This window comes from Sturnus vulgaris, chromosome 2 (assembly GCF_052056855.1).
Source record: "Sturnus vulgaris isolate bStuVul1 chromosome 2, bStuVul1.hap1, whole genome shotgun sequence".
Lineage (NCBI taxonomy): Eukaryota > Metazoa > Chordata > Aves > Passeriformes > Sturnidae > Sturnus > Sturnus vulgaris.
The window spans coordinates 14,671,382-14,684,583 of NC_142244.1; positions in this window are offsets into that span (position 1 = coordinate 14,671,382).

Genomic DNA, 13,202 nt, shown 5'->3' on the forward strand with positions numbered 1-13,202 from the left:
CCCTCACTCACTCATATTTTCATATTTTGCATTTCTTGTATTTCCACTCTTCTTTAGAGTATTAAAATCTTGCAGGAGACATGCCTCCCCCCTTCTCATTCACCAGCAGTGCAGGAATGCTGACACAGGAGCATGATCAGATGTATTAGTGAGGCTGCTCCTGTTCCAGTGTGCACTAACAATTTGTTCTAAATCAGCTTTGCAGATACCGCCCATCAAAATTCCTCTCCCCGAGAAAACCTTCCCGTTTGAAGCATATCCAAATAGTTCTAATGTGATTATTCCACTCTGTGTTTATCTCTGGGTCTCCAGCTGGAGGACCAGGCCCGTGGTGGTCACAGCCAACATTAGGCTGCAGACAGCTGATTGAGCATCCTCTGTGCCTGCTGCCTGGTGAGCATTTCCCCCTCCTCTCAAGGAAAAGCAAAGAGTGCTAAAAATATTTGGGTGCTTTAGACAATACCTCTTACTCAGGCTGATGTAAATACTCACAGACTAGAACTGCCTAGAGATTATATGTAAAGGCAAAATAATTTTAATTTTAAATTAAACCTTGATTTTATCCATTTCAAGAGGGATAAACAGTTCATTATATTTGCTAAACCATACAACTTCACAAAACTTTTCTATTAGTTTCTCAGGGAACAGGTTATCCTTATGCAAGAGATCATCTTTGTGACAGCTTAGCAGAGACAGGATTAATAGATGAAATAAACATCCTTGAGTTTTATGAAAGCTATCAATAACTTGTCTTCCAACCACTATTTAATAAAGCTAAAGAAAAATATAGCAGTTATTATGAGAGTTGAGTTAATTCTAAGGTGCTTTCATTTCTTCTTAAAGCCCAGAAGCTGCTTTGTCTTGAATGCTACTAAAGAGAATTTTGAAAGGCAGGAGAGGAGAAGGCTCAGCCTCCACAAGTCAGTGTGTCAGACAAATACAGTGATTTGGTATTAAACCACCTCTAGAATAACATTTCCTGTTCACTTCCTCAGACCAAAAGCTTAACTGGCATGCAAATTAAGAGATCTCATCTCTTGGAGGCAACCTAACTTGAGCAGAAAACACCATTATTCCATTGCTAATTATAACAATAACCACATTCAGACGATATGATGAAGACCAAAATAACTGGCTGCAAACTTATCTCACCTTACCTTTAACGTGCTGAAATAATGAATTTTTCCAGAATTGTTTGTTGGCTTTCACAATTTGAACTCATTAAGAAGTTTTATAAACCACACAAAATTCAAAGTACGGAGCATATCTTTTTTTTTTTAAATCTTAACTGGACTCAGGAAAGTGTTACATCCCTGAATTCCACAGAAGTTTGCAGCCATATTGCTTGTGTACTAATTGAGATCCCAAATCTTCACAGTTTGTTGTGGGTTGCTTTTTTTTTGTTTGTTTGTTTGTTTCTTTCTTTAGGGTTAGTTTTTTTGGTCCAGGTAGCCCACTGACACTGAATCATCTTATTTTATTACAAGTCTACATAAGTTTAGTTTGTGGCAAAACTCCATAGAAAAATACTTTTCAAAACAGATTGTGATCATCTCAAATAAAGAGATCCACTGAGTAATCTATATTAGACACCAAAAAAAGAAGAAATTGTTGGACCAAATAGTAGCATTGATTTTTTTTACTGTGTAGCTCATTTTACTTTAATTTGCTGATTTGATTAAAATTTCTAGGCAATATATTTTATTGCAGAGCATTCCCTCATGCAGACAGCCTGAAAGTAATGTGGTGCCAGATACATGCATTGACCCCCTTCCCACAAACTTCTCCTCCCCCAGAAAATTCAGCTCTTTGCAAAAGCCAATGCAATCAAAACCTGACATCTGTGCTTCTCACCCCTAGTCCTAGCACAATTAGAAAAGAAATTAATTGAAAATTGTTTATTACAGACAAGGAGTGAATAGCAAAAGCTGTTCTCCATCTAGCTCATTTCATATTGAAGATGGACACAGAAGAACTGAGACAAGTCACTCAACTATTCTTATTTATTGTACAATACAAAAAACATACAGTGGAACTATTTTCCCCTGCCAACGATTGGAAGCAATGACAAAAGATGAGAGGAATGCCCTGCAAAACTCCTAACCAATTTCAACTCCTTGCAGGATAAGTATCAGTGTTCCTATGTATGTTCTAGAAATATGTATGGAAAGTATTGCAAGCCATCTATACTCTTGTTTTTATTTGTTTCCAACTTCAGAGCTTTATTTGTGCTTCACTTCTGGAATTTAACCTCAGAGCTCTATAGAAGAAAGAATTTGCATTTCCCTTTTAGGTCTCATATATTTGTCCCAACTGGGAGACCCAACAGATGTAGAATTTTTCTTTTTAATGCATTCTCTAATGACTCATTTTTAAAGTGACTGAAACACTATCTCTAATTATAGCCGCAATATGTTCCTCAGCAAATTTCACATCCTGTCTAAGCATCACATTATGTTCTTCCAATAATTATAGCCTTTCTTCCATCCTTTTTTTGCTTTTATTTCAAGCCAGTCAAAACTTAAATTCAGTCTTTATCTTCATTACCTAAAGCTTCTCCCCCATACTAGATGCTCTTTGGATGTTCAGAACTAGTTGCTGTTTAAGACCACGTTATAAACATTCCAACACTTTGATTCTTTCCCTGGTGGATACACACTGTACTTCAGTCTGAAATTTCAAACTCAAAGTTTAAACTTGATTCTGAAGGCTGTCCTTGCCAGGAATCTAATTTACATACAGCTCCATGAAAGGATGTATTTTAAAAACAAATAGGTAGGAAAAAATTCGTTGTATTGCTTTGTCATAAATATCCTTTTCTTTCACAGAGAGAAAAGGAAGATGATTGGGTCATGATTGACAGATCACTGTCAATAATGTAAGGTGTTATAATAAATGAGTTGGTTTTGTTAACAGCAGATAACTCCCCACAGTGCATTCCTTTCCTTGGTCCCTTGCACATGAATACACACACCCTACACAGTGTTGGAGAGACAGTTTGAGGGCCAACCCCAGATATTTATTCTGAAGTGGAACAAGTCAGGGATGCAACACTGACTTTCAAGACAATAAGTCCTTCAACTTCTGTAACTAATCCTATTGACGTTATATAACATCCACTGTACTTGTCTGAATTCTATGGCTGCCTTTGACATCAACAAGTGCCAATGGTCCTGCACATTTTCAGCTGACTGTTGTCTTAAGTTTAACAATTCCCGTGGATCCAATAAAACCACTATTCTCCAGAGCTGATGGATTCTTGGGAGCCTCTCACATGCTCTCTCTCAGCACAAACTCCCTTCTCTTTGGCCTTGTTTCCCAATGTTTCTTTTTGCAGATATATAGGTACCAATAAAAGATATTGACATAAACTGGCACAGAGGGTCTTATGAGGATCTCAAAGATCTGACCTTACTAAATCTTGTTTTGATATATTTTTTCACTGTGAGGCCAGTGCATTTAAAGACTCATTTAAAATTAAAAGGCATTGAAATAGTGCAAATATTGAAGTGGGAGTATTTAGTTTGCAGAAGATGTATTGATTCTCTCTGAAGCATTATATTCTTTCCAATACACATCAAAGAACAAGAATTTTATCTTTTATTTTTCTCCAAATTCTCATTTCCTATTTTTTCCCCTTTAAGTAAGGGAGTAGAATAGATGCAGAAAGCCCCAATTATTATATTGTTGGAATATCTCTCACTTCCTAACTGCAAGGAAAACAGTCAAGAGAAGCATCTTCTCTTGAGAGAGACATCTTGGGCATTGGAAAATGTAACCTGTCTAGGTCCCTTTCAAACCAAACATAAATCTATGACTTTGTGATCTTCATTGACTGCACACTTAGGTGTCCATACTGTGCATAAGATTACTAATTACTGTTGGAATTCAGCACTCTGTACCTCAAAACACCATACAAATCTCAGATAGCCTAAGATTCTTCCAGTATTTTTTTTTTTCTTTTCATTTGAGTTTAGATGTTTTCAGGGAATATAAACATATTCCAGCACTTTTGAAGTCAGCTATACACATTTTAATACTACTTCTCCAGGGCAAGAACAATAGAGTTGTGACTAGATTTCAATCTGGACTCAACTAATTCAGACAGCAAATAATGGCATCTTTCTTAGTTAAAAAAGACCATCTAGTCTCAGATATATGGACTTGTTCCTGGTTAGGTGATTGAGCTGCTGATCTTTAGGTTCTTTTCTATCTGTTTATCCGGGATCTTATGTCTATCTTTGTTTGCCCTTATGATAACACATCAGATGCAAGGTTTTTGAAGGGTGTAATGCTGATGTAGTGCAACCATAATGCATCCTCTTGCTGGACATCCTCTAATGAGAGTTAATTATAAGCTGTCTGATAAATGCAAACATTATAAAGTCAGAAATTAAAAATAAGAGTGGAATCATTTAAGACAGCTAGCAGTTACACTCATCCAGTCCATTAGAGGAAACTTCATAAGGATGACATGAAAATATTTCTGTCTGTCAATGCCAACAGGAAAATACTTTCATTGACAAGAAAAGCATGGAATGCTGAGGTCTCAAGACAGCTGCCATCCACCATTAGCAGCAGAAAGGGAGGCAAAAGGGGAGAGATTTTGAAAAGACATGTTAGAATGGTAAAATAAAACTTCAGTTGCAGAACTTATGTTGAGTGTGCATCACAAATCTTCTGATTGCAGTCATGAAACAGGACCCATGGAGAGCCTGTCTGGGCACATCCATGTTTATTAAAAGTTGCCATCCCAAAGCTGTGACATCCTCTAAGGACTGCACTTATAATTAGCTAAGGAATTTCTTCCCACAAATCTGATTTTTTGTATTTGTTAGAAGATTCAGGATAAAGTCTGTCCTTGTGAATAACAGGGATCCAGGCCTCAGATCTCACTCCTACACTAACAGTACATTCCACCCCATAGTTTGTATTAGGAAAACAGTAATGAAGAAGTTACCCATTTTCAGTATTAATTTCCAAAGACAAATTTCAGAAAGTGTTCTGAGGGTTTTATTGCATGTAGAATTTAAAGATAATGGTTTCCACTTACAGATGGGATTTAAATGTTAACAGCTGTGCATAACCAGTTCAGATTGTGTGCATTTTCTCTAAGAACATACATAATTATTCACACTTTTTGTTTAGTATTATTAAAGAAGACTGGATGGCTTGGGTAATGGCAATAAATACGAACTGCAGGTCACAATATCAGATGGTAGTAAAAATGATACATAAAGGGGAATTGAGATACATGAGCATCTGTGAGAAATTATTCTGACTTAAATATGCACAATAAAACTGTGTCTGGTTAAGTTCCAGGCTGGCAGGATGAAAGAGATATTAACAGCCAGAAGACTTGCCACACTTTCAAAACTTTGCAGTCCCTAATGCTGGAAGGGCAAATAGAAACTCTGCAACAAATACAAGACTAGAAATTCTCAGTGGGTCTTTTCACTCTCCAAAGTAGATTAATATGTCTTTACTGCAGAGCCTGTGACTAGCACAATGTACAGAGTTAAAGCATCTGTGCATATATAGATATACAAACATAGAGAATATATTTAAAATAAAATCTACAGTTCTTTATAGTCATCCTTAGCACAAACATAATGAGAGATCAGTGCTGACAGATTAAAAAGGGCTTTTAAAATCCTCTTTTGCCACTCATGCAAATAATTAGGTTTTCACTTTGGTCAATTTTTGAGGTTTTTCCCTTTTCTTTACAGAATGGATGATTCAGATTCAAAATAGGGCACAAAAATTATGTGTTGTTCACTGGAACAGAGCTCTATATTACATACATAGAGTAAGCTTGAAAAGAGAAATATTGTATCCAAACAGTAATGATCTTTGACTGGCTATAAATTATTTATCTCCACGAGATTAAAAGAACTGTGACATAGAGGAAACAAGTTCTTAAATAAGCAAACCAGGAGGCATCATAGAAATGAAGAGATGTGACTGCAGTTTCTTACAGCTGTTATGAAGGAACAATGGACATGGGTTTTGAAACCATATAAAAATACATTTTTACTACAGTAATAAAAGCATTGGAATTAAAGTAATTATCTTGTTTAATTAATTCCATCTGGATCAGAAATTCTTAAATTAGCCACTCAACGATTTCATTCCAACTCACCATATCTGGAAGAACTACAGGCAGGAGAAGCAAAGCAGCTAGGTAGAATCACCTGGAAAAATAAACTACTTTAGAGCAAAAAAATACTTCTGTCTAGTCAAATATATAATTATTAACTCTTTTGGGTCATTGAATAATGGTGTGTTGAGAGAAGCATTCTCTTTTATACTTAATTTTGGTTTTTTAGAATTCATAATCCCCAAATTCTTACCAGTTCAGCAACCTGGTGCCTTCTCTGTTAATTTTCCATCCTGTTGTGTGTTGATCCTGTCTGGAGGCCAGGTGTCTCCCAAAGCCACTCTGTCACTCCCCTCTGCTGGACAGGGGAGAGAAAACCTGACAAAAGGCTCACGGGTCAAGCAAGGCAGGGAAAGATCCTTCATCAGTTCCTGTCACTGGCAAAGCAGATTTGAATTGGGGAAATTAGTTTAATTTATTACACATCAAAATCAGAGCAGAATAAGGAGAAACGAAACCAAATCTTAAAACACCTTCCCCCCATCCCTCCCTTCTTCCCAAGGTCAACTTCACTCCTGGATTTTTGCACCCCCCCAGTGGTGCAGGGGATGAAGAATGAGAACTGAAGTCTGTTCATCACACCTTGTCTCTGCTGCTCTTTTCCCCTCAGAGGCAGGACTCCTCACAATGTCCCCTGCTCCAGTGTGGGCTCCCTCCCATGGGACACAATCCTCCATGAACTACTGCTGCTCCAGAGAAAGCCACCCATGGAGTCACAAGTCCTGCCAGAAACCTGCTCCAGCATGGGCTTCTCTCTCCACAAGCCTGTAGGATCCCTGCCAGGGGTCAGGAAAAGTCATGCAAAGCACTTTTATTGTACACGGAGTTTCAGTGGGGTTGAAGTGTCCTTTAAATGCCCACCAACTTTTAACATATGGGCACTAAAATATCCATCAGGAAAGAAAAAGCCTTGGATGTTACTTGGTACTTCAAAAATATCAGTAATTAAAGCTATGAAATAAATAGATCCTGAGGTCAGTAATACTAATATGAAATACTAGGGAGGAGAATAAGTAAGAAGCATCAAATAAGGCAGAAAATATAAATAAGTTTTTATTGCTATTCATCTTTAGCATTTTCTCCAAAGATTCAAATAAAAATCCATAGCTGCATATCACATCTCATCTCCCTTACAGGGATCTTGTTGTCATTATGAGTGGGTTTTTTTGCATGTATGTGCACACAGCAGAGGATGCATAAAAGGGCACAAAAGATACTGTAGTGATAAAAATAGTGTAACTTGTGAAATAAAAATCAGAGTATTTTCGAAGTCCTTGGTTATTTTCATTTCCTTTTGTAAATGTCTATGAAAAAACCAAAATGCAATATGCATAATGACAGGGCAGAAGCACTTTCAAGTTGATTGTGATACAAAAAATAACCACTATAAAAGAATGGCTTTGCCTACTAACTACATACTATAGATCATGATGATCATGATTGCAAGTTAGAAAATTCCTTATTTTGTGTACCCACCTTAGAAGATATTGGAGGTACTCTGCACATAAGAGATTTTTTCAGAAAGCTAACTTTTTTAACGGGTAATTGATTTAAACATAAAAACAATTTTATTGTATAGGAGCAAACTGAGGAAAAAAAGGTGGAAGACAAAAAACCTCGTGTCAAAATGGTGTAACAGCAGGAGCTCAGAATGGAAATTGCAGTACTCAAGTGTCTCCATACCAGCCAATTTGACAGAATTGCAGAAGACATAGAGATGCTATCAAGCACTGATTGTGCCATTAAAAAAAGGCTGGAAAATATTGAGAATTAGTCAGAAGGAGCTCAGATTGAGATGGCAATGTTGAAAGAGGAAGGGAAGACACTTAAGAACAGAAGATAAACAGGGCAGAAAATGGAATAACCTATCAAAATGATTACTCAATAATGGCAATTAAACTTTCAATGAGATGAGACTATGCCACTAAATTAGGAGCAGAACAGCAGCTAATAAATTCTAAACTGTGTGCTGTCCAAGTAGCTGAGCTATTTGATACATTTCTCCACAATGACAGTTAGAATTATTGTAGCTTACAGCATAATTGAACAAAGTCCAAGATCCCAAGCTTACACGTGATCAGGTCACAAACCTTAAATTCCAGTACTTGGAACCTGCACATCCTGGATGCCCTAAAGCCAGACTTTCAGCTGGTCTGAGGGATACAATGTAAGTTACAGAGATAGAAGATGCTGATTATGGGAGAGAGATGATCCAGAAAGGATCTATTGCACCAGAGGGGGATTTTCACGGACACCACAGATGTCTGTGCTCATCAGAAGAAAACAGTTTAATAGCTTTCATAACTGCTTTCATAAATATGAACACCACCCACTAGAAATCACACTCTGCAAGCTTTCCAAGAACCCAGGGGGAATTCTCAGAGTACTTTTTAGTAGTTCTCTCACTGTTGTGCAGCAGATTTAATCAACCATAGCCTTGTTCCCTCTTCCTGCCCCACCACACTTTCTTAAAGTGAAAAATCTCTGCATTATGATCCATGATGATTAGGAATTAGAAAAAGTCTACATTTTAATCACATCTCCTATAATTTCCCGTCTCATTTTAAGTTACAAATAACTTCCTGTCTTCTGAAAGGTTTTGTGGTAAGCAATGAATCAGAGAGAAGTTAAAAGCAAAAACTACACATAGTTGCATCTGAATCACAAAGATTATCTACCTGTGTGGTTTTGATGGCAAGTACAATTGCAGTTCGGTTCCTCCTCTGCTCAATGACCAAGCTGCATGAATGGACCAATACTATTTTAAGCAATTTGTTAGATGACTCGTGGGAAAAGGACAGTTGATTATGTTGCAGCTAATGATTGAAAATAACAAAAATGCATTATTGTAAATAATATTAATTCTCATTTGAATGTATTGTCTTTGCATATAAAAGAAATGTACTGCAAGTAAAGACAAGCTCACTTGTTTTTATGTGTTTTTTTTTAGACACACCATGCAGCACTATCCAACAATGATTAGAATCTGCCATTGAAAAGCTCTTGGGAAAAATGGAAAATTACAAGTTCAGTAAAAACCATGCTGATGTCCTACTTATACTTAGTTCCCTTATGTCATTATTTTTAGACCTGAAACATCAAAAATCTATCCACCTAATCTGATGTTTAAAAATGCTCACTTATATGAGATCGGCTTTCTTTTTTTTCCTCTTATGTCACATGATGTGGAAAACAAACAAAAAACAAAAAAAAACAAAACAAAACAAAACAAAACAAAAAAATAAAAAAAAAAATAAAAATAAAAAAATCCTTTAGTTAACACCAGGTTGTGAAAAGTCAAAGATACAATGCTTTAAAAATATTGTGAAGAAACTAGTTTGAATCTTGAATGCACTTTGAAGTCTTCTAATCTGGCTTTAAAAACATAAGACTAACAATGCTGTAATTGACAGAAACTGTGATCCTATGATATATTCCTTATTTTTTCCAGATACTGCTGACCCCTTGGCTTCTTTGTGAAAAGCATAAAAGTATGAGTATTACAAAAAGTATGCTATTCTATCTTGGAGCAGAGATATTAAAGTACTTATTTTATAGTTCTATTCTCATTTCATTTTCATTTCAATCTAGAAATCATACATTCATTTGACCAAAATTTGAACAAGGTGAAAGCACCTAAGCTATGTTAGTAACCTGCATTGGAAAAATCCTTTAGCTTCCATGTTGTTTAAATGGATTAAAGAGCAACCACCACACACTTGAGCAATGTAAGCACAATTATATTTCCTCCAGTTCCATTGCTTGATCTGCTTCAATAGATGCTGCTTGAATAGGAAACTCTGCATGTGATAGATATCTTTAACAGAATTCTATAAAGAAATAGAATTAAATTTCGCTTATAAGGAAAGAATATTAAGGCTCCAGTTCAACATAAACCTGAAGTTATGAAGTTACAAACTTTAGTACCTTAAAATTCTTTCAAGTGCTCAAATATGCAGAGAGACTATCAGAATTAGACAGCTAAAGGATGTGTAAAGAATGTGGACTTAATCAGGCAAAGGTCATTGCAGTGCTGCATTAAAATAAGGGAGTTCATCAGAACTTTCTGTAAATAAATAATACTTCTGATTTTGCAGGTGAAGTGCTCCACACACACACTGGGATCAGGCTCCCAAGCTGCAGAAACAACACACTGAAACAATAAAACATATTCCAGGCTCACCCCATGGAAAAGTACATGCATAGATCTCCATCTACCTCAGTGCTTACTAAATGGGAAAGAACAAAAATCAATAGCGAGAGAAATTGCATTTTCAGGTTTCAAAGTGCTGCAAGTAATGCAGAAGAGAAAACTATTGAAACTAAAGCAACCAGCAGTGTCCTTCCCACAGAGAAGTTACTTTTGTTTAGCAATTGCATTGGTGATTTATGTTGATGTGGCTATGGCTCAGAGTAGTGGACTAATCTGGAATACTGATGAAAACCACCCACTAATAAGAGCTAGATGTATTATCATAATCTCCCTCTCTGCAAAAGACCTAATAGAATATTATGAATATTTAAGTGGGATAAGGATTTTCTAACAAGTAGTAATGACCTCATAATTCAGTGCTGGAGAAAACCCACCAATTCCTTTAATTAGTGTTTTTCTCACAACCTGCCTATTAAATTCAAGGTACAATGGGCAAACTCTTATGAAGCTTCTAAATTCTGGCATATAGAATTTGCAACCATGACTTTATCACTTTTGATGAATGGAAACATTATTGACAGCTTATATTTCAGATTTCTGTTTTTTCTCTTACAACTTTCTCTGTACTTTTACTTTTAGTATCGCTTGAGGAGTTACAGTTTGATGAAAGACTATTTAAAAAGTATTTAATAGAAGTATTTAAATGCAATACACAAATTTCAAAAAGAAATGAAGCAATTCATCACTCTAAGACAGATGTACCCTTCATTTTATGTGGACCTAGAAGATGTGCTTTGTTTTTACTACTAGGTTATTTGATTTTCCATCAGCTTTATATGCTGCAACGTGCTGTTTTCTCAAAAGAAACAAAAGACCAAACCAAACCAAACCAAAAGAAAACCCTCAAAAGAACCCAAAACCAGCAACAACAAAAGAACAACAACAATATAAAAAAAATTAAAGTCACCAAAAAAGCCCAGACACTAAAGTTCTTTTTGTCTTTTTTTCTTTTTTTTTTCTTTTATGATGGTTTAAACATTAGTGAATGCTGTAGAAGGGTGCTGGGAAGAAAAAAAAATCCATCACATGAACAAAACACATTCAGAGTCAAATTTAATGCCAGGGCATTGAAGAGCTTTGTACAAAGTGAAATTATTTTAAACAGTGCAAATAATTTTTGGATTATCTCTCACAGTGTTGGCCTTCAAGATGTTTCCTTTTTTTGTTTACTACTTAAGTTTAGGAGATTTCTGAGGAAATAGTAGTTATTTTCCTTGTCTGTGGCCAGAGGACAGTTTCTCTCCTAGAATTAATTTTTGGGTTCTAAGCCCAAAATGAGCAGTGCTAGTGGTTAAGCTACAGATCAACTTCAGGCAGTAACTATCCACTTCTGTTCAAACTGATATAAAAAAAGAAAACTTGAGTTTTAGGGATCAATTCCTTTTTCTTATGCTAAATGATATCTTCATACTGTTCCAGTATTTCTCACATTGGTTCAAACTCTCAGCTCCAAACATGTTTTCAAGTATTTCATCTGTCTTTCTCATCATTTATTGTTCTTTTGATTCTCTAAATCAAGGGGAAAAAAAAATCATTCTTGAAATGATGAGCAACATATTGCCATAGCACAATTTAAAAATTAGTCCTTTAGTAGAAATCACGTGCCATCCTCAGATTTTCTGTGGAACCCTTGCTTAGTCACAGCTCCTTTTGAATAAGTGAACAATTATGGGCCTCAGCATTGTCTCCTCACAGCTCTGATTCCACTATTGCTGCAATAATGGAGGCTCAGCTTTCCTCTTATTTTCCCCTTACCTGTGACTTCCAAAAGCTGTGAGGCCCAGGCTACAAGGAGTGTGGAATGCCAAAAGCAGATAGGGGCTCCTACACAACATGTGCTCACAGAAAGGTATCCTGTTATACAAACACACTATTTTTAGCCAGGACTTGGTTCCCTCAGTCTGGTGTAAGTAAATTTGGAATACATTTAAAGTCACCAAAATAAGGCTTTCCCTACTTGTACTGATCTACATTCTGAAAAAGAATAATTGCATTTAAAACCCTTAATAATAGTATTTAAAATAATAAATAACAAGAGAAATGACATCCCTGTGTGGGAATTCTATTTTATTCAATTCTATTGACACACACACTGTTGTATTGGAATGGGAAAAACATTATATCATCCTTAGGTAGCAGTTTAACACATTCTAGGGGAAAAAGATGAAAGGCGAGTGTATCAGTTTGATTGTACTAGTAGAATTACTGTGAATGTAGTCTAGGATCAAATAAATTAAGATAGTACAAGCAAATAAAACAAGCCCTCCACTAAAGACGAGATTTGAAGATTTATTGTTAGCCAAGATGCAAGTTTCTCTCTGTAGAAATGCAGTTTTGTTTTATTTCTAACTTTAGCCCAAGCAAGGTGATAATACCTCCCAAGAATCATGGAAAAAGCACACAAAACTCTTAAAGGAAAGATCGACTTTTGAAAGTAGTATAACAGCACTTCAATAGAAAGCTGGTTCTTTGACCTAACTAGTAATTTGCCTAGATGGTTGCATGTGCAACAATGAATATGCTTTAGATAGAAGGATATGTTACTGGTAAAATGATGGTCTTGTAGCAATACCAATTAACTAATATTATCATCATAAAGTTGATCAGTATTCAGTAAATTGATATATTTCAGTAAGAGACCATCCATGTTATTTGAGCTAAAGAACTTCAGAATGATATCAATCAGGAGAGAAAATATTTATCAATCTTTCAGGAAAGATGTTATCTTTCCTCCTTTTCCCCATGGTAATATTACTACCATGCAGTACTTGCAAGGTGGATTTTTGCATCTAAGCCAATATATATTTATGTCCAGGTTCTAACTTATGA